At 40.8% G+C, this 21,685-nt stretch overlaps 1 protein-coding gene across 10 annotated transcripts in view; it reads right to left on the reverse strand.

Annotated features, from left to right (window-relative positions):
- LOC105479431 (myosin VI) overlaps positions 1-19,850 on the reverse strand; it is a 162,227-nt gene extending 142,377 nt beyond the window's left edge. For 6 of the 10 annotated variants that reach the window (XM_071096822.1, XM_071096824.1, XM_011737381.2 and 3 more), the window contains exon 1: positions 19,631-19,850. The gene's annotated coding sequence lies outside the window, so the exon portion shown is untranslated. The remainder of the gene's footprint in view (positions 1-19,630) is intronic. The other 4 variants (XM_071096825.1, XM_071096823.1, XM_071096820.1 and 1 more) reach the window with 2 other exon arrangements.
- Between the last annotated feature and the right edge of the window lie 1,835 nt (positions 19,851-21,685).

Below are 21,685 nucleotides of genomic sequence, written 5' to 3' on the forward strand. Positions count from 1 at the left end.
CAGCCTGGCCAACATGGTGAAACCCCGTCTCTAGTAAAAATACAAAAAATTAGCCAGCCGTAGTGATGGGCGCCAGTAGTCCCAGCTACTCAGGAGGCTGAGGCAGGAGAATCACATGAGCCCGGGAAGCGGAGGTTGTAGTGATCCGAGATCACACCACTGCATTCCAGCCTGGGTGATAGAGCGAGACTCCATCTCATAAAATAAAATAAAATAAAATAAAATAAAATAAAATAAAATAAAACGAATTATTTACACTTGGGGGAAAATTCTTTTGTGAAATTTTTTTAAAATCTTGTATTTAAATTCAGGTGCAAAACAGATCAGATTATGAACATCCAAATATTCTAAAACTACAGGTAAAAAAAGTTATTTATGCATGCTGCAACACATACAGCCATAAAAACACTGAGAGGTGCTCACTTTGGCAGCACATATACTAAAACTGGAAGGACCCAAAGAAGATCACCATAGTTCCAGGGCAAATGCAAACTGGTGAAATGTTCCAGTTTCTTTTTTATTATTGCGGACACACTGGGCAGCTCTTCCAACATGTAATCCCAGCTACTTAGGAGGCTGAGGCAGGAGAATCACTTGATACCCAGAGTTAAGACCAACCCAGGCAACAAACCTTATTTCATTATTTTTAAAAATGGTGAAAGTGTTTTGGGAGGCAAAATATAATTTCTGTAGTAAATTCATTTATTTAAATCCAAGAAATTTCCACCAATTTAATTGTTTAAGAATAGAATTTGTGGCCGGGGCAATGGCTCACCCCTGAAGTCCCAGCACTTTGGGAGGCCAAGGCAAGCGGATGGCTTGAGCTCAGAAGTTAAGAGACCAGCCTGAGCAACATGGCAAAAGCCCGACTACAAAAATACAAAAATTAGCCGGGCGTGGTGGTGCGCACCTGTAGTCTCAGTTACTCAGAGGCTAAGGTGGGAGGATTGCTTAAGCCCAGAAGACAGAGACTGCAGTGAGCTGAGATCATGCCACCACACTCCAGCCTGGGCAACAGTGAGACTCTGTCTCAAAAAAAAAAAAAAGGAATTTGTAAATCATGTGTATTTATGAACTATATACTATTTATAACTATTATAGTTTCTAATTTACATCACTTTCAATGAAACATTTTTTAATTTTACATTCATTCTAATTATTTATTTATATTTATTTATACGTATTATTATTCAGAATGTAAAAGCTTCAGTGTCTCACTTAAAGACAGGAATGCAACACTCAAGAATAAATTAAGGGCCAGACACAGTGGCTCACGGCCGTAATCCCAACACTCTGGGAGGCTGAGGTGGGCAGATCACTTGAGGCCAGGAGTTGGTGACCAGCCTAGTCAATATGGTAAAACTCGTCCCTACTAAAAATACAAAATCTTAGCTGGGCGTGGTGGTGCACGCCTGTAATCTCATTTACTCAGGTGGCTGAGGCAGGAGAATCGCTTGAACCTGGGGGGTGGAGGTGGCAGTGCACCAAGGTTGTGCCACTGCATTCCAGCCTAGGCGACAAAGCAAGACTCCACCTCAAAAAGAAAAAAAAAAAGAATGAATTGAGGAAGATGACACAAAAAATAAAAATACTGCAGCCAACACAAATGTCTGTGAGGATGCCACAAACTGATTCAGCCCCTGCGGGTACAGGCCAAGAACTTTTTATTTCAAATTTTCAAATTATTGTGATGCCACTAATGATGTATAGAAGGTAAAATGAACAGCAAATTCAGAGGAAAACATAGGTATGCCCAGAATCTAATCCAATATATGTACACATATATTTAAAATATTTTTGCATTGCTTTACTCACTGACTAAAAAACATACAATAACACATAAATTGAAAGAAGACTATTCTTTATTTGGAACTTGACCAAAAGGTGTTCATCATGCTGGAAAAATCACATTATAGAGCAATGCTAATAAAGATATTTGAGTCACCAATTACAACACTCGCATATTAGTCTAATTTACAGCTGCTGCATTCATGATTATTCTACATGTAGATGTTAGTAGTATCTGACTACTTTATTCTGCCTTGTAGTAGAGGAGTGCGTGCACCTTCACAAACTGAAATAAACAATATATTTAGTGTAATTACTATAATTAATAGTTTAATAAATTTCCTTTATGTTAGAATACTGTATTAATTTTTAAATGTATATATCTATATTTATATATACATAAAATATACACACACATATGTGTAGGTAACACTGTCTACTAGTTTTTTTCTTTTTTTTGAGACAGAGTCTAGCTCTTTTGCCCACACTGGAGTGCAATGGTGTGGTCTCTGCTTACTGCAACCTCCACCTCCTGGGTTCAGGTGATTCTCCTGCCTCAGCCTCCCAAGTAGCTGGGATTACAGGCACCCGCCACCCCATCCAGCTAATTTTTGTATTCTTCATAGAGACGGGGTTTCGCCATGTTGGCCAGGATAGTCTCGAGCTCCTGGCCTCAAGTGATCTGCCTGCCTCAGCCTCCAAAAGTGCTGGGATTACAGGTGTGAGCCACCATGCCCAGCCTGCTTTTTTCTTTGAGACAGGGTCTCACTCTGTTACCCAGGCTGAAGTTCAGTGGTGCAATTATATCACACTGCCATCTCAAACTCCCAGGCTCAAGCAATCCTCCCATTTCAGCCTCCAAAATAGCTGGAACTAGAGGCAGCACCACCACGCCTAGCTAACTTTTTTTTATTCTTAGGAGAGAGGAGGTTTTGCCGTGTTGTCCAGACTGGTCTTAAACTAGTGAGCTCAAACAATCCTCCCACCTCAGCCTCCCAAAAGTGTTACATTACAGGTATAAATCACTGAGCCTAGCCTTTTTTTTTTGAAGTTCTTGCTGTATCGCCCAGTGCAGTGGCATGACCACAGCCTCAAACTCCTGAGTTCAAGCGATCCTCTCACCTCAGCCTCCTGAGTAGGTGGGACTAGATTCACGTGCCATCACTTCTGGTAATTTTTTTTTAAGAGGTGAAATAAATAGATGAAACTTGATTCTAGAGCACTGCATAAGAGTTCAGAAATATCTTCCCTACAGAATTTTATTATATTATAGCACAAAAAGAAACGTTTATTTTTGGCCAGATGCAGTGGCTCATGCCTGTAATCCCACCACTTTGGGAGGCTGAGGCAGGCAGATCACCTGAGGTCAGGAATTCAAGACCAGTCTGGCCAACATGGTGAAACCCTGTCTCTACTAAAAATACAAAAATAAGCCAGGAGTGGTAGTGTGCGCCTGTAGTCCCAGCTACTCGGGAAGCTGAGGCTCGAGAATCGCTTGAACCCAGGAGGTGGAGGTTGCAGTGAGCTGAGATCGCACCACTGCACTCCAGCCTGGGCAACAGAGCGAGACTCTGTCTCAAAAAAAAAAAATGGAAAATTTAAAAAAGCTTATTATTTTAAGTCATAGTCGTATATGTGAAATTACCTTTAAATTTTTTAACTGCACAAAACTGACAGGAAAAATGAACTCCAAACTAAGAGACTTACGAATTAATTATCTTTCAGTTCTGCCAGTGGTTACCTATCTGATCTTTTTTTTTTTTTTTTTGAACCCGGCCAAACCTTCAAGTTTTTTAAGCCCTCTAAACCAGTTTCCTCAAGTTCTTGTATGGAATTGGAATTAAATTAACTCTAGGATAATGTCCGATTCTAACATTCTAGGTTTCTACCTATCTAGTATTCATGAAACTTGCACACATTCACAACTCAGGAGGACAATTATTCAGACCAGCAGTTCTCTCTATGTATGGTCAATGGACCCTTTCAGAGGGTATAAAAGGTCACAACTATTTTCATAATAATACTGAGACATTTGTCTTTTTCACTGTGGTTACATTTACACCAAGGATGTAGAAGCAATGATGGGTAAAACTTCTAGAGCTTTAGCTAGTATCAAGGCAGTGGCACCAAAACATACCAGTAGTCACTGTACTTAAAGTTATAGCCTTCAAGTGAAAAGCACAAAAGTAGACCTTATATCTGCCCCAGTGGCTATAAAAGCCTTCCAATAATTAAAGAAGTTTATACTAAGAATATAATTTTTGGCCAGGCATGGTGGCTCAAGCCTGAACTCCCAGCACTTAGGGAGGCCGAGGGGGCCGGATCACGAGGTCAGGAGATCGAGACCATTCTGGCTAACACGGTGAAACCCCATCTCTATCAAAAATACAAAAGATTAGCTGGGCGTGGTGGTGGGCCCCTGTAGTCCCAGCTACTCGGGAAGCTGAGGTAGGAGAATAGTGTGAACCCGGGAGGTGGAGCTTGCAGTGAGCCGAGATCACGCCACTGCACTCCAGCCTGGGCGACAGGGAGAGACTCCGTCTCAAAAAAAAAAAAAAAAAGAATGTAATTGTTTAATATCATCTAAATTTGAAAGATCTGCTAATTTTTGTATTTTTAGTAGAGACGGGGTTTTACCATGTTGGCCAGGCTGGTCTTGAACTCATGGCCTCAAGTGATCTGCCTGCCTCAGCCTCTGAAAGTGCCTGGCCTGGATCAAATCATTTTAAAATTTCTAATACAGTGAATATTAATAGATATAATCCACATAAACAAAATCTTTATGCGGTCTTCAGTAATTTTTAAATGTGTAAAAAAATCCTGAGATCTGAGATCCACTGATCAAACAAAACCTTACAAAGCCTCTTGCTAGGCAGTTTCTACACTCTAGTAATTCACAATCTAGTTAGAGTAGACAAGAATGAAGGAAGATACACATACATCACATAACTTTTGATGTACATTATAATACCAGTATAATCCCAAACAGTAAATTTGTGGTGGCTACTTTCAAATATTTAATTCAAGCAGGTACTGAAAGATGGGTAAGAATGACTAAAGAGAAGTGCACTCCAGACAATGGGTTTGTTTGAACAAGACTAAGGAGAAAGGAGAATGGAGACATGTTTGGGGAAGAGGCCAACAGGGCTAGAGTGAAGGAGAATGGCAGAGTGTGATGAGTGCTATAGTGAAAAAGTGGGCCAAGATTAGGTCATGAAGGATTTTGAATCACACAATAAGAGTTTAGAGACCAGCCATGGTGGCCCACATCCATAATCCCAGCACTTTGGGAAGCTGAGGTGGAGGATCACTTGAGCCCAGGAGTTCGAGGCTGCCGTGATCTATAATAGTGCAAATGCAGTCCAGCCTGGATGAGAGTGAGACTCGCTCTCTAAAAAACAAAAAAAGAAATAGCTGAAGAGGCTGGAAAAGAATAATGCTCTAAATGAGGCCACTGGATCTATTAATTAGGTTACAAAGTAGTCACTGTTGAGCGTTTACAGACAGAGCACAAATCACAATGAGTCTGGGATCAAGACCTCATTAACATTATATTAACTACAGGAAACAAATATTTTACCCAGGGTTACACAAAAATGTTTTTCCAAAGAGTAGTTTGTCTTTCAACTATAAATTTTTAAGTTATCGCTCTAAAATTTTTTATTTTCAGATAATTTATTTCAGAATCATAAAATACTGATTCTAGCACTTAAGTAGAACTCTAGCATTTACCTAATGAATTTTATAACAAAATAATATACCATGGTGTTACATACTGAACCTCAACCTACTGCCTAAAAGAATATTATTCTTACTGTAGATAAGCCTACCAAAGTACATTTTAGTGCAAATCCAACAAGTGACATTTATTCAAAGAAAAAAACTATTATTCAATCCTTTTTTGTTAGTAATATGAAGCACGATGTAAGATCAAATTTCATTTTGGCATGTTTATATCAAATATGTATTTAGCTAGAACTATGTTTATGCAAAAGTAATATGTGAAAAATCTATATTTTATTAATATAATCAAGAAAAACAATGATTTGTTTTATACAAAGATTCTTCTCTTTACAAAAGAAATTATCACTGGGATCCTTTAAATACGAAGCTTTCCCAGAATAATAAAAAAATTATGCCAGGCACGGTGGCTCACACCTGTAATCCCAGCACTTTGGGAGGCCAAGAGGGGAGGATCATGAGGTTAGGAGTTCAAGACCAGCCTGGCCAAGATGGTGAAATCCCTTCTCTACTAAAAAAATACAAAAATTAGCCAGGTGTGGCAGGTGCCTGTAATCCCAGCTGCTCAGGAGGCTGAGGCAGGAGAATCGCTTGATCTCGGAGGGTCGAGGTTGCAGTGAGCCGAGATCACGCCACTGCACTCCAGCCTGGGCAACAGAGTAAAACCCCATCTCAAAAAAAAAAAAAATTACAGGTTAGATGCAGTGGCTCATGCCTATAATCCCAGCATTTTGGGAGGCCAAGGCAGGAGGATCACTTGAGGCCAGGAGTTCAAGACCAGCCTGGGCAACACAGTAAGATCTCCATCTCTACAAAAAAAAAAAAAAAATTTAAATTACAATTCAATTCATTATTTAATTTACACAAAACTTTACAGGAATACATTTGCTTAAAGCACATACATCAAGTATGTAATTATAACAGGTATATAACTAAAATAGGTGGCTGTTAAGAGATTTAAAAGACAAGAGCTGTAGACAATGGCTTAGATTTGGGTCTAGGAGTTCTCCCCTCTCTCATCCACTCAGGGGAGGCTGGAGAGCCCTGTGTAGAGCAGAAATCTGAGGGTGAGTCTGGCTCAGGAGGAAAGTGGGTATCACAGAAGAACTGTCTTCCCTGGACTTGAAAGTAGGCCATAGATGCACGATTGTCACCATTTTACTATTCTTTGTGTAGGGAGATAAAAACAGAACAGATTAACCCTTAAGGGATTTTCAAAGCTCTGAGTGTTTAAAAGAGCACACAGAAAAAGCGAGCTTAGAATTCTAAATGGAGCAGAGACTCTGGAGCCAGACCATCTGAAAGCATCTTTTGACTCTACTCCTTACTACTTCTATCACCTTCTCAAATCACTTAGACCTCAGCTCTCTCAGCTATAAAATGGGATAATAAGAATAGTCACCTCATAGGGTCAATGTGAGAATTAAATGAGAAAATAACTGCAAAAGACTCAAAGAGACGGCCCTCAAGAACTGTTATAATCATGGCCAAGCGAGACTCCATCTCAAAAAGAAAAGAACTGTTATAATTATACTGTGCTAGGATGATTTTAGATCACTCATTCAGTCCATCATTACAATATACTGCCACCCCAACCCATCTGACATAAACCTTTCACTGTTCAATCATGCTGACCTACTCTGTTGTCCACATGTTCTGAAAATACTAATCTATATCAGTGTCATATACTAAACAGCAGAAACCTAGAAAACAGGACCAAAGTCCATGATATTCTGGGCCAGTTCCAGAAACACATCTTTAATAAATAATAGCTCTCTGTATACAGTTGCACATCTGGCAAAAAGGGGAAAAAAAATGTGTGTGTGTGTGTATGTGTGTGTGTGTGTGTGTGTGTGTCTGTGTGTGTGTGTTTTAACAGCCCATTTTCCTAACATACTAGCATCACTGTACGCAGCCACCAGGCTATCTCCATTTTTACTAATGACTTACTAAATCACCAAATTGGTTTATAAATTCCTAACTTATCCTCACTTTCCTTCAAAAAAAAAAAAAGGCTTATTAGTAGAATGCATCCCCATAAAATATAACATTAAATTCTGATTGAAATAAGTACTTTCTGGTTGCTAAAACATCTGTCGTGACAGCTGGTCATATGGTCAAACTCATTCAATTTCCATCCTTCTTTTCCCTCCTTCCATACATGAAAGAAAATCTTTCTTTAACATAAACCTCTTCAATTAGCTATTTGAATACATGACGACTAGTTTTTCACTTTGCATTCATCTGTTTTCTCCATCATCTCAGTGGCCAATACAAGCCACGGTTTTGTTTGAAATATCAAGCACAAGAATAATAAATACGTGAAGTATTTTCTTCATTCTTCTCATCTTAAAGATCAACCATGATGAACAAGAGCAGAGAAACTAATACATTCCTCTTCAAAACACACACAGGTTCTTTGTTCTTCCCCCAGATACTAAGACCAAAAGGATAACAGACAGCAAATCATGCCCACAAACCAAAACACAGCTGGTTCATCTAATTTTAGAAAAAAAATAACAAGGAAGAAGAGAAAAGTTCTCTCTGGAATAACTCAATCCTCAAATCAAGGAAATTCAAAGAATACAACATGGAAAAACTAAGAGCCTCAAATATCTCCTGCGGGATACTAATTCCATCAATGTCAAATCCAAATAAACAATATGTTTTTAGAAGATCCCACAAAAGTCTGAAATCACTCCTTTAAAAAAAAAAAAAAAGGTCCACTTACAGAGAAAATATCTAAATGGTTGGTTTCCAACCACAGCTGTACAGGTGTTATTCAGTTGATTCCAAACCTGTTTCTCATTTTCACCATACGCTTTAAAAAAGACAAGCTGCGAAACATATTTGTTTGTTTGTTTAACTCAGTTATAACATTTATATCCAGAAATACACTTGATTTGTATGATAAATTCTCACAGCCAGATGTTTATTAATTTGCTCAACTCTGCACAATATGGCTCTTCCTTTTCTGGAGGTCATGAACAAGGCCTTCTCTAGCTGCTTCTTAATCTGAGTAAGATCTTGTACTTCTTTTTAACTGGAATCCTCAAGAGAAGAAAGAAAATATAAGTCATAATCTAATTGTTTTGGGGGGAGTATTACTTATGTCCCTAGAATCGTTCATACCATCTCTTTAAGAAGAGAAATCATTTTCTTTAGTAAGCCCTAAGGAATCTATCCAAAATAAAGAGCACAAACTTTTCACCAGAACTAAGATTAACTAGGTAAAATTAGTGCTAGCAAAATATCAGCTACTGCATGATAACCGCAAACTGCAACAGATTTATACAGAAATTTAATGTGTCCTCAAAAGGACTTCGGAAGGATGAACAACTATTTCCCAATAGTCTTGTTTCTATTAACTATTACCATGTCAACACTATGTTCTAGTGTTCTTGTTGTCAAAAAAAATCCAGGTGAATACGAAGTATAAAATCCAGAAAAGCAAAAGACTTATTGCCAAAATATTTTTAATTTAGTCACTAAAGATTTTTAATGAATGAAACATGTATTCCATTAAACCCAGACTGCCTAGTGAAGAAAATTTCAGAAAACCTCAGCAAAGTACAACAATATATTAACAAAAGTGCTTTGTGTTAACAGACCTAGATTATGTTTCTTGTTGGGTTATATGGATCATCAAAAGTTCCTAAAATAATTGTTCGGTTAAATGAGAAAGTGATTAAACTATTTCTCAAAGCATGTATAAAACAATTAGTCCCAAGCATTTTGCAGATGTATCACAATGCTACAAGTTTTTTTAAATGTACCAAGGAAATGCTACAAATCCGGAAAGGTTCTAAATAATGTTCTAGTTAATCTCCATTTGCTCCCTTACATCCTCAATTCCTTCTCTGCTCTTGCACTGGAAGAATGAGCCTTAAAAAAAAAAAAATCATTTGGGCTCCCCAGCTGGGTTCTAGTAAAGTAAGTCACTGGTGGAGACTCGGAGGAAGAGGGGGGAGAGATCAGGGAACTTCCCTTCATGCCCCTCCTGCTTCAAAACCGCAGCTCCCTCTAGCCCTCCTCCACAATGCCAGCTTTCTGCTCGGGTAATTTCTGGAGAACTAAGAGTTTCTTACTGTTTCTAATCCCTGAGCACTTTACCACACTTGTTTGTTCTCTAACCTCTGCAAATAGCCTCTTCATGTGAACCATCGGGGTAAAATCTCTTTCCTTTTGGGACTTTGCCTGATAAGACTAACAATACCAAGTCTGATTATTCAACAGTACACTATCTAAAGAAATCTAAGTTTGTAACAGTTTTTACGATCTATAGAAACGGCCAGGCACTGTGGCTCACTCCTGTAATCCCAGCACTTTGGGAGAGTGAGGCGGGTGGATCAGCTGAGGTCAGCAGATCGAGACCAGCCTGGCCAACATGGTGAAACCCCGTCTCCGTTAAAACTACAAAAATTAGCGGGGCATGGTGGCACATGCCTGTAATTCCAGCTACTCAGGAGGCTGAGGCAGAAGAATCACTTGAACCTGGGAGGGGGAGACTGCAGTGAGCTGAGATCATGCCACTGCACTCCAGCCTGGGCAACAGGGCGAGACTCCGTCTCAAAAAAAAAATTTAAAAAAAGATCTATACAAACATGTATTTATACATTTTTACTATATGTATAATTGTTAAAAATTAACAATTTTTAACTAATATTAACTAATCACCTCCAAATGAAGCTAGTTAAAAAGCTCAGGCCAGTGGCTCACACCTGTAATCCCAACACTTTGGGAGGCTGAGGCGGGCGGATCACGAGATCAGGAGATCGAGATCATCCTGGCTAACACAGTGAAACCCCGTTTCTATTAAAAATAAGAAAAATTAGCTGGGCATGGTGGCAGGCGCCTGTAGTCCCAGCTACTCCGGAGGCTAGGGCAGGAGAATAGCGTGAACCCAGGAAGCGGAGCTTGCAGACAGCCAAGATCACGCCACTGCACTTCAATCTGGGCGACAGAGCAAGACTCCATCTCCAAAAAAAAAAAAAAGGCTGAAACAGTCATTACAATTTAATTTAGGTGCGAAATTTAACACTGCGTTGTCTTCTCCATATAAATGCTATAAGCCCCAATAAGCTTAAAAAAAAAAAAGTCAATGGGCTGGGCGTGGTGGCTCACACCTGTAATCCCAGCACTTTGGGAGGCCGAGACAGGGGAATCACAAGGTCAGGAGATCGAGACCATCCTGGCTAACATGGTGAAACCCCATCTCTACTAAAAATACAAAAAAAATTAGCCGGGGGTAGTGGCGGGCGCCTGTAGTCCCAGATACTCGGGAGGCTGAGGCAGGAGAATGGCGTGAACCCGGGAGTCGGAGCTTGCAGTGAGCTGAGATTGCACCACTGCACTCCAGCTTGGGCGACTGAGCAAGACTCCGTCTCAAAAAAAAAAAAAAGTCAATGAAGAGATTCTGGTAACATATTTCACTTCCCTCTACCACACACTGCCTGGTTAACCCGAACAAATTGTCGTTATTCTTGTTGAAGCCCTTCCTAACCATAAGATACAGAAAAAGTTTAAGCCAGTAGTTCTCTAATTCCAGTTTGCACATAAATCAAAAGGGAAGCTTGCAAACATAGTGAAACCCCGTGTCTACTAAAAATATAAAAAGTGGCTGGGCATGGTGGCATGCGCCTGCAGTCCCAGCTACTCGGGAGGCTGAGGCAGGAGAATTATTTGAACCCAGGAGGCGGAGGGTGTGGTGAGCCAAGATCGTGCCACTGCACTCCAGCCTGGGCAACAGAACGAGATTCCATCTCCAAAAAAAAAAAAGCCAACTTCAAAATTCCAACCAAATTACTAATATATTGCTTTTCTTGCTTTTGTTTGAAAATTCCACATTAAATATGGCAAAAAAAAACCAGTAACAATAATAATGAATATACAATATGTGCTAGCCAGTGTGATCTGTGTTTTACATGTATTATTATCTAATTCAATCCTCACAAGAACCACACCAGGTAGGTAATATTGTTACTTCCATTTTATAGATGAGAAAACTGAAGCCCAGATAAATAAAATAATTTGACCAAGTTAATAAGTGACAGGATTGCCTCAGGTCTGCCTATCCTCTTACCCAGGAGCTGGACAAGAAAGCATTGTGCTTAAATGCAACTCTGGAGCCCCAGGGCTGTCAGAGAGAGGATTAAGCCTGACAACCAAGTAGTCAGGCAAGCAATACTCTCCCATCTCCTCCCAACCCCAATTCCCACCGCTCACCCAACAAGCTATCCTGACTCCCCACACCTATCACTCCCACCTTCGTGATGTGTCACACATCCTAATAGAACATCAGAAGTCTGTCTCTATATGTGTGTGTGTGTGTGCATACATATATACACACACACACATATATATGTATACACATATATACATATATGTATACACATATATACATATATATGTATACACACACACACAAGTACCCTTCCACATTAGTATCTACTACATGCTTAGACCTAACAGAGACCCAAATTCCAGTACCACCAAATAAGCCTGAGGAAATTTAACAGCTCTGCCCCTCAGTTTTCTAATCTGTAAAATGAAGGTCATAACACCAACACCACTGAGGTGACAGTGATTGAGCTAATGTATACAAAAGTACTCACTTGACATAGTATCTGACACGGTAGTAAAAGCTCAATAAACAATAGCTGCTATCGGTCAGGCACGGTGGCTCACGCCTGTAATCCCAGCAGTTTGGGAGGCCAAGATGGGCAGATCACCTCAAGTTCGAGACCAGCCTGGCCAACATGGTGAAACCCCATCTCTACTAAAAATACAAAAATTAGCCGGGGATGGTCACGAGCACCTGTAATCCCAGCTACTTGGGAGGCTGAGGCAGGAGAATCTCTTGAACCCAGGAGGCGGAGGTTGCAGTGAGCCAAGATCGCACCACTGCACTTCAGCCTGGGTGACAGAGCAAGTCTCTGTCTCAAAAAAAGAAAAAACAATAGCTGCTATTAAAATTATACTTTGCTAATCTCTTCTCTTACAACACCAACATATCAATCCTACTCCCATTTATTTTTTGCTTGCATGTTGTTGGTTTTTTTGAGACAGAATCTGGCTGCGTTGCCTAGGCTGGCCTGGAACACCTGGGCTCAAGCATTCCTCCCGCCTTAGCCTCCTGAGTAGCTGGGACTACAGGTATGCATCACCGTGTCCAACTCTAGTTCCCACTTATTTTACCTCACTTTTCTTTGCTGAAAGTGTGACAAATGATGAAACATACTTATATTTATCAAAGCAGGTTGGTAACAGTGCCATAACCCAATAGTCTGGGAGTCTTTGACAGACGGGTTAGGAGTAGAATATTCCAGAGCAAATAAGTCATGCAGTAGCCCTCAAATTGCACCACTCTGACAACTGTCTATTTCCCAACTTTAGGGTCAGCTCTGTTGATTACATACTAGTATGAAGAGTCTATAATTAACTTAACTCAAAACAACAATAAAATGTCAGTACAGGGGCTTGGTCTTAATTTAATCACTGTATCCCTAGCACTTAGAATAGTGCCTGGTCCGTGGTAAACACTCAAGTATGTTTTATATAAATGAAGACATAAAAGAACCAACACAGACACACACACAGTTCTTTAGTGAGTCTTTACCAAGACAGTTGTAACTATCAGATCACTACCAACGCACAAAGTAACAAAAGTTATTTTCAAAATTCCCCCAGAACATTTTTCTCCTTCGTTTTAACTAATTGTTGGTTTTCTTTAAAAATTCTCCAACTAGAACAGCTAATTACCAATTTCAGTCTAGTAATCTATTAAAAATGTTAAAGTAGTTCCATCATGATGCATCATGCTCATCTTCTACCTTCCATTAAAAAAAACAAACCTGTAACAATTTAACAATCACCATTTTAGTGACCCTAAGTTTTCAGAACTTCCTGAACCACCTGACTTGAAGCCATAAGGTGAGGTTAAATACATAAGCAATAGGGGGAAAGGGGAGGACTTACTACTTTGGGACTACACAGAGAAAGGTTCCATTCTCAATGATGCTTCTAAGTAGCCACACTGACCTTGAACAAGTTACTTAATTTTAAGTAATGTATTTATTTATTTAGAGACAGGATCTTGCTCTGTCACCCAGACTGGAGTGCAGTGGTGCAATCACGGCTCACTACAGCCTTGACCTATCAGGCTCAGGAGACCCTCCCACCTCAGCCTCCTACATAGCTAGGACTATAGGCATGCACCACCACACCCAGCTAATTTTTGTACAATATTTTTTTGTGAAAGGGTTTCACCTCCAGGCTGTTCTCAAACTCCTGGGCTAAAGTGATCCTCCCACCTCAGCCTCCCAAAGTGCTGGGATTACCAGCGTGAGCCACCACAAGCAGTCAGTATTTTTAATTTTTTGAGTTTCCATTTCCTCACCTATAGAAAAGGAATAAATTTACTAAATCTACTTCATTGAGTTGTTTTAAGGACCAGATGCATATACAATTATATTAAAGCAATAAAATGCCATATGAATATAAGTTAATAGCTTTTGACATGTATGTCTTTGGATTTTAAATGGATGATTTCTATTTATTTTTTCCTATCTCTGCAACTCTTCCCATTTCCTGAATCCAAAGATACGCCAGGACAGGGAGGAATCAGTTCACACTTGACATATCTAAAACACAGTGGGCCCTCAGTAAATATCTGTTGAAAAAGATGTTCATCCACATATATTAGAAATCAAAAAATTCTGCCACACAAAATATATTACTTTGTAAAGGTTAGTCAGTGGCTTACTTTCTTTTTTTTTTTTTTTTTTTTTTTTTGACGGAGTCTCACTCAATCGCCCAGGCTGGATTGCAGTGGCACAATCTCAGCACGCTGCAACTTCCACCTGCCAGGTTCAAGTGATTCTTGTGCCTTAGCCTCCCGAGTAGCTGGGATTACAGGCACCCACCACCATACCCAGCTAATTTTTGTATTTTTAGTAGAGATGGGGTTTCACCATGTTTCCCAGGCTGCTCTCAACTCCTGACCTCAGGTGATCTGCCCACCTTGCCCTCTCAAAACGCTGGGATTACAGGTGTGAGCCACCGTGCCCCAGCCAGGTTATTTTCAAATAAAATAACAAATGACCTAACATACTCAAAAGATGACTGTGTTTTTGTAGGAGTTTCCTTTGTGCACATTACTCAGCTTGATATTTACCCCATGTGAATATACACTGAAGGAATGTGCTTCGGTGTTTTGGTTTCACTTGAGACATGCCTTCTGTATAAAATATTATTTCCTCTCTCTTTAGCACCAGCAAGATTTCTAAAGATGTCAGATTTCTTCTTTAGGTTTCACTTTCTATGCTTCAGTACTCACAGAGAAAACTTTTGGTGGACTTATGGTCATTTCTCAAACCATTATGTCATTCGTACATTAATCAATAAGAAAAATAAGCTAATTTTTGAAAACAGTAACTAGAAAGACACTGCAAAATATTTACAGATTCCAGTCCACTCAAATTTGTCAAATAAATCAGAACCATTTTAGATGCAAAAGATCCTGGTTCCTCTGAACATTATATAATGCCAGCAAGGCATGGTAGCTCATGCCTGTAATCCCAGTACTCTGGGAGTCCGAGACAGCACATCTTCTGAGCTGAGGAGTTCAAGACCAGCCTGGGCAACATGGCAAATCCCCTCTCTACCAGAAATACAAAAAAGGTAGCCAGGTATGGTGACATATACCTGTGGTCCCAGCTACTCAGGAGACTGAGGTGGGAGTGTCACTTGAGCCTGCGAGATGGAGGCTGCAGTAAGCCGAGATCATGCCACTGCACTCCAACCTGGATGACAGAATGAGACCCTGTCTCCAAAAAAAAAAAATACACACACACACACACACACACACACACACACACGCCATTTCCTGAATCCAAAGATACGCCAGGACAGGGAGGAATCATTTCACACTTGACATATCTAAAACACAGTGGGCCCTCAGTAAATATTTGTTGAAAAAGATGTTCATCCATCTTTTTGGTCTTTTAGGACAAGACCATTAGCCCAGAAAATTATTTTGTAGATCAAGCCCCTCAATCTGTGATCTGTCCAATTATGGTAGATGCCTAATAAATATATAGATTATATATACACACACATATATATATAATGCCTCCAAAAGAGAACTTAAGCTTATTTAACTCTAGTTCTTGATGTGGATGTCACAGATCATCTATTACCAATTTATATTAGTAATATTACTAATTTATATCAGGTGGTGGTTTCGTATTTATACTTGAATATGAATATCCTTGAGATAAAAAATTCCTAATAGTTCAAGGCAAATAATGAAAAAACCCATAATGGTAGCCACCCAACTCAGCCTTCCTACCTTGCTTCTGCTCATTTACCCAACTACATCCTACTGCTGAAATGCATGATTCCTAGTTTGCTACAAAAAAAAATGGACTTTACGTGCTCATTTTTGTCGTTTATGTCTATTGCAGCTCAAGGGATATTCCACAGACCATAGAAAAGATTTGTCCTAATAGTTTCTAAGTGACAATTTAATCATAATCTAAAAACAAGTCCCCCTCTTAAGATTAGAGAATTAATTACATAATATTTAAAGGATAGCTACTGTATTTATGGGCAATAATCTATCTTTTTCATTAGGGGAAAATTTTACAGTTCTATCCTAACCAGGAACATTACAATCTAATTCTAGTTCTTATAAACCTATCAAAGTTAAACGTGCACAATACATATAATGTTCTAGAACCAGACGAAAAATGAGAAGGCAGCAGCATCACTGTTCAAGGCTGTCAACTTGAGAATGAAGACACAAAAAGAGGATTCTAAATTAGTTCCAGAACTACATTCATGGCCTATCACATCTACTCCTGGATGCTGTTGTCAAACCTTGAATTACATTCTTTGACATAATACCAGTTTTGCCGGTTTAAACAGTCCACCAAGTGAACTGAAACCAAGGCAAACTGTTCTGGTGGAAAAAACACGGGCTTCGTGGCCAAATGACTCAGGTGTGAATCCAGACTTTGCCCTTCTGGAGCAAGCATTTAATTCTTTGAGCCTAGACTTCCTCATCTGTGTAAGGACAAGACCATTAGCCTAGAAAATTATTTTGTAGATCAAGCCCCTCAATCTGTGATCTGTCCAATTATGGTAGATGCCTAATAAATGTGCAACAATCTGATAGTAGTAAAGGGCCGGTTCACAAATTACCATGAAATATCTCATTATGGGGATCATAACTAAACTCTATGAGACTGCAATCCCAGCACTTTGGGGGGCCAAGGCAGGAAAATCACTTGAGCTCAGGAGTTTGAGACCAACCTGGCCAACATGGTGAAACCCCATCTCTACTAATAATACAAAAATTGGCCAGGTGTCGTGATGGGCACCTGTAATCTCAGCTACTCAGGAGGCTGAGGCAGGAGAATCAGTTGAACCCAGGAGACTGAGGTTACAGAGACCCGAAATCGTGCCACTGCACAGCCTGGGTGACAGGGCAAGACTCCAACTGAGAGGGAAAAAAAATGAATAAATAAACTCTGAGATGTATTTAAGTTATAACACTTTTAAATATTTTATTTTTAGATAAGATATTTTAATATATAAAAATGAAAACTACACAGAGGTTAGTAAATTCTTCTTAAAAGTGATATTTTACATGTCAAAAATGGAGCTTCAACTATCAACAGAAAGTTAAAATGGGTTAGTTTTTTTCAAATGTTTGGATGTTTGTATCCATTCAAGCCTCACATGGTCAAAGTCTTTAAAATTTTCTAAAGAAAGCTACATTTTGGAACCCAGATACAGCCCGGTTGTCTAAACAATGGGCTACATGATACACCACAGACTCCAGGCAAAGTCACAACAGGATGAGAACAGAGCCTTCAGCCTCTCTCAGATTTCCTGGCCACTGTTATTTTAAAACTTGACCATGTAAACATAAACAGGGAAAAAAATCCATTTCAGATAATCCCTACTGGTTATGATATACGATCTTTTGTTTTTAATACAATATTTAATTGCATTAATTTACGTTAAATATTGTAATTGTTCATTACATTTTTCTTGCTCATGTTTCTGGGCACTAACCGAGAATATACATGTATACCATACATAGTTTTATATATTTATACAGTTTTTAATCATGATCTTTCCTTAAATGTCATTCATACTTCTGTTACTGACATTTACAATGGTTTCTGAAAACAAAATTGTAACTTACAAAGATGAGAGAATGATAAACAGTATGTCACACACAAAAAATACAAAAGTAGTGGGTAAATGTACATAAGACTAAAATGACTTCTGTTTACCAATGTGGATGCAATTCCTGAGTAACGTAAAATACTCAAAATGAGCTGTATATATAAAAGTCGGTGAGCTATTTTGAACGGCGGCATGGTTTCAAGCTCTGGCTACAGCCCACTTTGTAACATTTGCGGCGGTTTCTACAATTAAGGGCAAAAGGCACAAAGGTAATTTTTTCACTAAACATTCTCCAGTTTGAAAACCACAACTCAAGACATCTAGGAAATTCAGTTAATTTGTACAGAAATGCTGTTTTGCCGCCAACCTTTGTACCATGACCACTACCAGTCCAAGTTCAAGATTCACGTTTTATGGTGTGAAGATAAGTTTCAGCTAAACCTTAAGCGTGTTAATTTTTAGTCCAGGCGCGGGGGTTCACACCTGTAATCCCAGCACTTTGGGAGGCCGAGGCAAGTGGATCACTTGAGGTCAGGAGTTCGAGACCAGTGGCCAACATGGCGAAACCCCGTCCCTACTAAAAATACAAGAATTAGCTGAGCAGTGGCGTGAGCCTGCAGTCCCAGCCACTTGGGAGGCTGAGGCAGGGCAATCGCTTGAACTCGGGAGGTGGAGGTTGCAGTGAGCCGACAGAGCGAGACTCTGCCTCAAAAAAAAAAAGTTAATTTTTAAAACTCTCAAATTCTGACTTTATTTAGACTGCCTCTATACCACCAGAGCATTAAAAAAAAAAAAAAAAAAAAAAAAGAGTCTTGTTTAGCCCGTACAGTCTATTAAGTTAGGGCAGTACTCCTCATTTCTCACTAATACTTGTAAATCAGGATTTAAGCATCCCTCCACCACATCACTTTATGCCAGATAAGATGTAATGAATTTTTGGCCAAGCGCAGTGGCTCACGCCTGTAATCCCAACACTTTGGGAGGCCGAGGCGGGTGGATCATGAGGTCAGGATTTCAAGACCTGCCTGGCCAAGATGGTGAAACCTCGTCTCTACTAAAAATACAAAAAAAATTAGCCGGGCGTGGTGGTGGGCGCTTGTAATCCCAGTTACTCGGGAGGCCGTGGCAGAGAACTGCTTGAACCCGTGAGGTGGAGGTTGCAGTGAGCAGAGATCGCGCCACTGCACTCCAGCCTAGGCGGCAGAGTGAGGCTCCGTCTCAAAAAAAAAAAAAAAAAAGATATAATGAATTTTTTAAACTGTGCGGAAATACTTTTAAACATGGATGTTCTAGTAATAACCCCATCAAATTATGTTCTACTTAAAATCCCAGAGTTTGCTCATTTTAATCGTTTTCGGGAGTTTTTGGAAATTAACAAAAAAAGTTCTTGTTCAGTAGCATATCCGTAAATTGACATACTCAAGGTACTGGACCACCTAGAGACTAAGAATAAGGCTTTACAAAGTCTCAATCTGGTCTCCTACATGATTAGACTATTAATGGTATCCTTTGATCTTCACATCTCAGAACAAATTACGCTCTCCCTGCGCTGAATTTTAAGCGTGTTTACAAAAGAGAAAATAAAACTATCACGGAGTGTCCAAGTCCGAGTTAGGCACCTGAGTGCTCTGCTTCTACCTGGGAGCCAGGGAAGAAACACAAAGGGACCTTGGTGATGAGAACCCATGAAAGGAAACTGTCTCTCGGTGGAAACGAGAACCACCTCGGCCCCACCGCTGCCCAGGGCCCACCCATCACCTGCTTCTCCCACCCGCGTCCTCGGGCAGTGAACAGAAGCGTCGGCTCCGGAGCTGCTACAGGAGGCCCGGGAGCAAGGCCGGGCCGGGGACCGCGAGACCCCGGCGCCGACGCACGGCAGCGGGGGCTCTGGGACACTCACCGGTGCAGGCGCAAAGGCAGGTGCGCGGCGGCAGGGCTACCTGTGCGGGTGAAGCTGGAGGGCGCAGTGAGAAGTGATGAGGGCCAGTGAAGAGGGCGACGACGCGGACGGGCACCAGGACGGGGCGGCGACAGCAGCCGGGCTGCGGCTGGCTTCCTGCTCGGACAGATCCCGAGTCGGTCTCCGCCCGCCGGCCGGCGCCCCGCCGAGTCCCCGGCACTGCGGCGTGCACGTCACGGCTACGGAGCGCCCGAGGGGGCGGGGGCGCCGGGGCCGCGGCAGGCCGCCGGGCGCGCGCTCTGGGAGGGGGCGCGCTCCGGCAGAGAGCGCGCGACCCCCGGGGTCGCCCCGCCCGCGGCGCAGAGCCTCCGGGGCGGGGGAAGGCGCCCTGCGGCGCAGGGAGTGGCTGCCGTGGGACAAGCCTGGAGTTGTTGTTCTTCCCACGGCGAAACGGCCTTCTTTGCCGCGGTAGTTGTTTCCAGACCCGACGAAGCAGGTCCTTTCCGGCTGGATGCTGTGACTGTGCAGTCTGCCAACAGCGAGAATCAGTTCAAGCAGGGAGAAAGTTGTTCGGAGAGGGGGCGAGGAGTCCAGAGCTCCGCGCGGGGGACCCAGGAACCAGGTGTCCGCGCTTGGGCGGCAGCGAGGCTGCGTTGCGGTTGCGGCAAGAACCACTGTTCACTCGGCTCCGGATCGGGCCGTCTGCCCTTCCTAAGGAGGAACCTTCCTGCACAACTAAGTTGCCATTCGGTCTTTGTAGGAGGGAGTTTGGGATGGGAATTTCGCACCTGTTTGCCTCTTCCCCCTCCCACCCTCGCCACCGCATTCACTTTTTAGAGCCCCTACCTTCTCAGTCGTTTAAATGTTACTGTTTTTTTAAGTGACATATCTGTTAGTCACCTTTTAAAATATGAAGTACCTATGCAAATTTGAATTATGTGGTGAAAAAAACACCTTTACGATGAAAACAGCTTCTTTTAAGGCAAGGAAATGACAATTGACTATAATGCTAAATGTATCCGCTGAAAAAAGAGCCTACTTACACATGAGAATTACACGTTTTTCTCCAACATTTATATGTAGCGGCTTGGAAACGTCTGGAAATCTAGAAGATTCTGACAAGGAGACAAATTTCTGATACTTAAAGGCTCCGCGGCTCTCTGGGTGGAGAAATTTAAAAACTAAGTTCTGATAAGATGTTTTAGCATTCAACTAAAACAATAAAATATTTAAAATAGGGAAGTAAGAAAGAGGAAGAGAAACAAAGAACGGAAATAATTTACAGCAATCTCAGAAATTTAATTCCAAATTGCCAGAAGGTAAGTCTTAAGTATATAAAACTAAATTTCAAAACAAACTGAAAAAAAGAGGGAGAAGATGAAGATGGCTGCCTCAGTTCGCTGTTCTGACTCAATTTTGGATTTAATACTAAAACTTCATTTGGCAAACCAATAGAAGTCAATACTTTTTTTTTATTTTCTTAAATTTTTTGTGTTGTTGTTGGTAAATGGGCTTGCTATGTTGCCTAGGCTGGTCTTGAACCTTGGCCTCAAGTGATTCTCCCACCTTGGCCTCCCAAAGTGCTGGGATTACAAGTGTGAGCCACCACTCCTAGAGAAATCAATACATTTTAAAGATTTTTTGTAGCTAATGACTTACGTGATTTTTTTTCTCTCCTTTGCCCCACACTTCCATTACTGAGTGCCTTTGCTTCTGGCTCTATAATATCTCTCTAATGTATCAAATTCCTCTTTATAGCCACCACCATTATCTTGTTTCAGGCCACTATCATTTCAAGTATTGCATATTGCCTTAGTCACCTAACCAGTTTCCCAGGCCGCAGTTTTATCCCCTTCTAATCCAGTCTTTACAACGTCATCAGTTTGTCTTTTATGTACTCCACTATTTAAGTTTATGTAATGGCACTCTCTGACTCTTGATGTAAAGTCCAAACCACTTAAGATATGTTGTAAGATCCTTCTTGATTTAGCCACTAGTCACAACTGGCTGTTTTTGTTTGCCTAACATAATGGGGATTTCCTTTTTTCCTCTTCT

The sequence above is a fragment of the Macaca nemestrina genome, chromosome 5 (assembly GCF_043159975.1).
Source record: "Macaca nemestrina isolate mMacNem1 chromosome 5, mMacNem.hap1, whole genome shotgun sequence".
In the NCBI taxonomy this organism is placed as follows: Eukaryota; Metazoa; Chordata; class Mammalia; order Primates; family Cercopithecidae; genus Macaca; species Macaca nemestrina.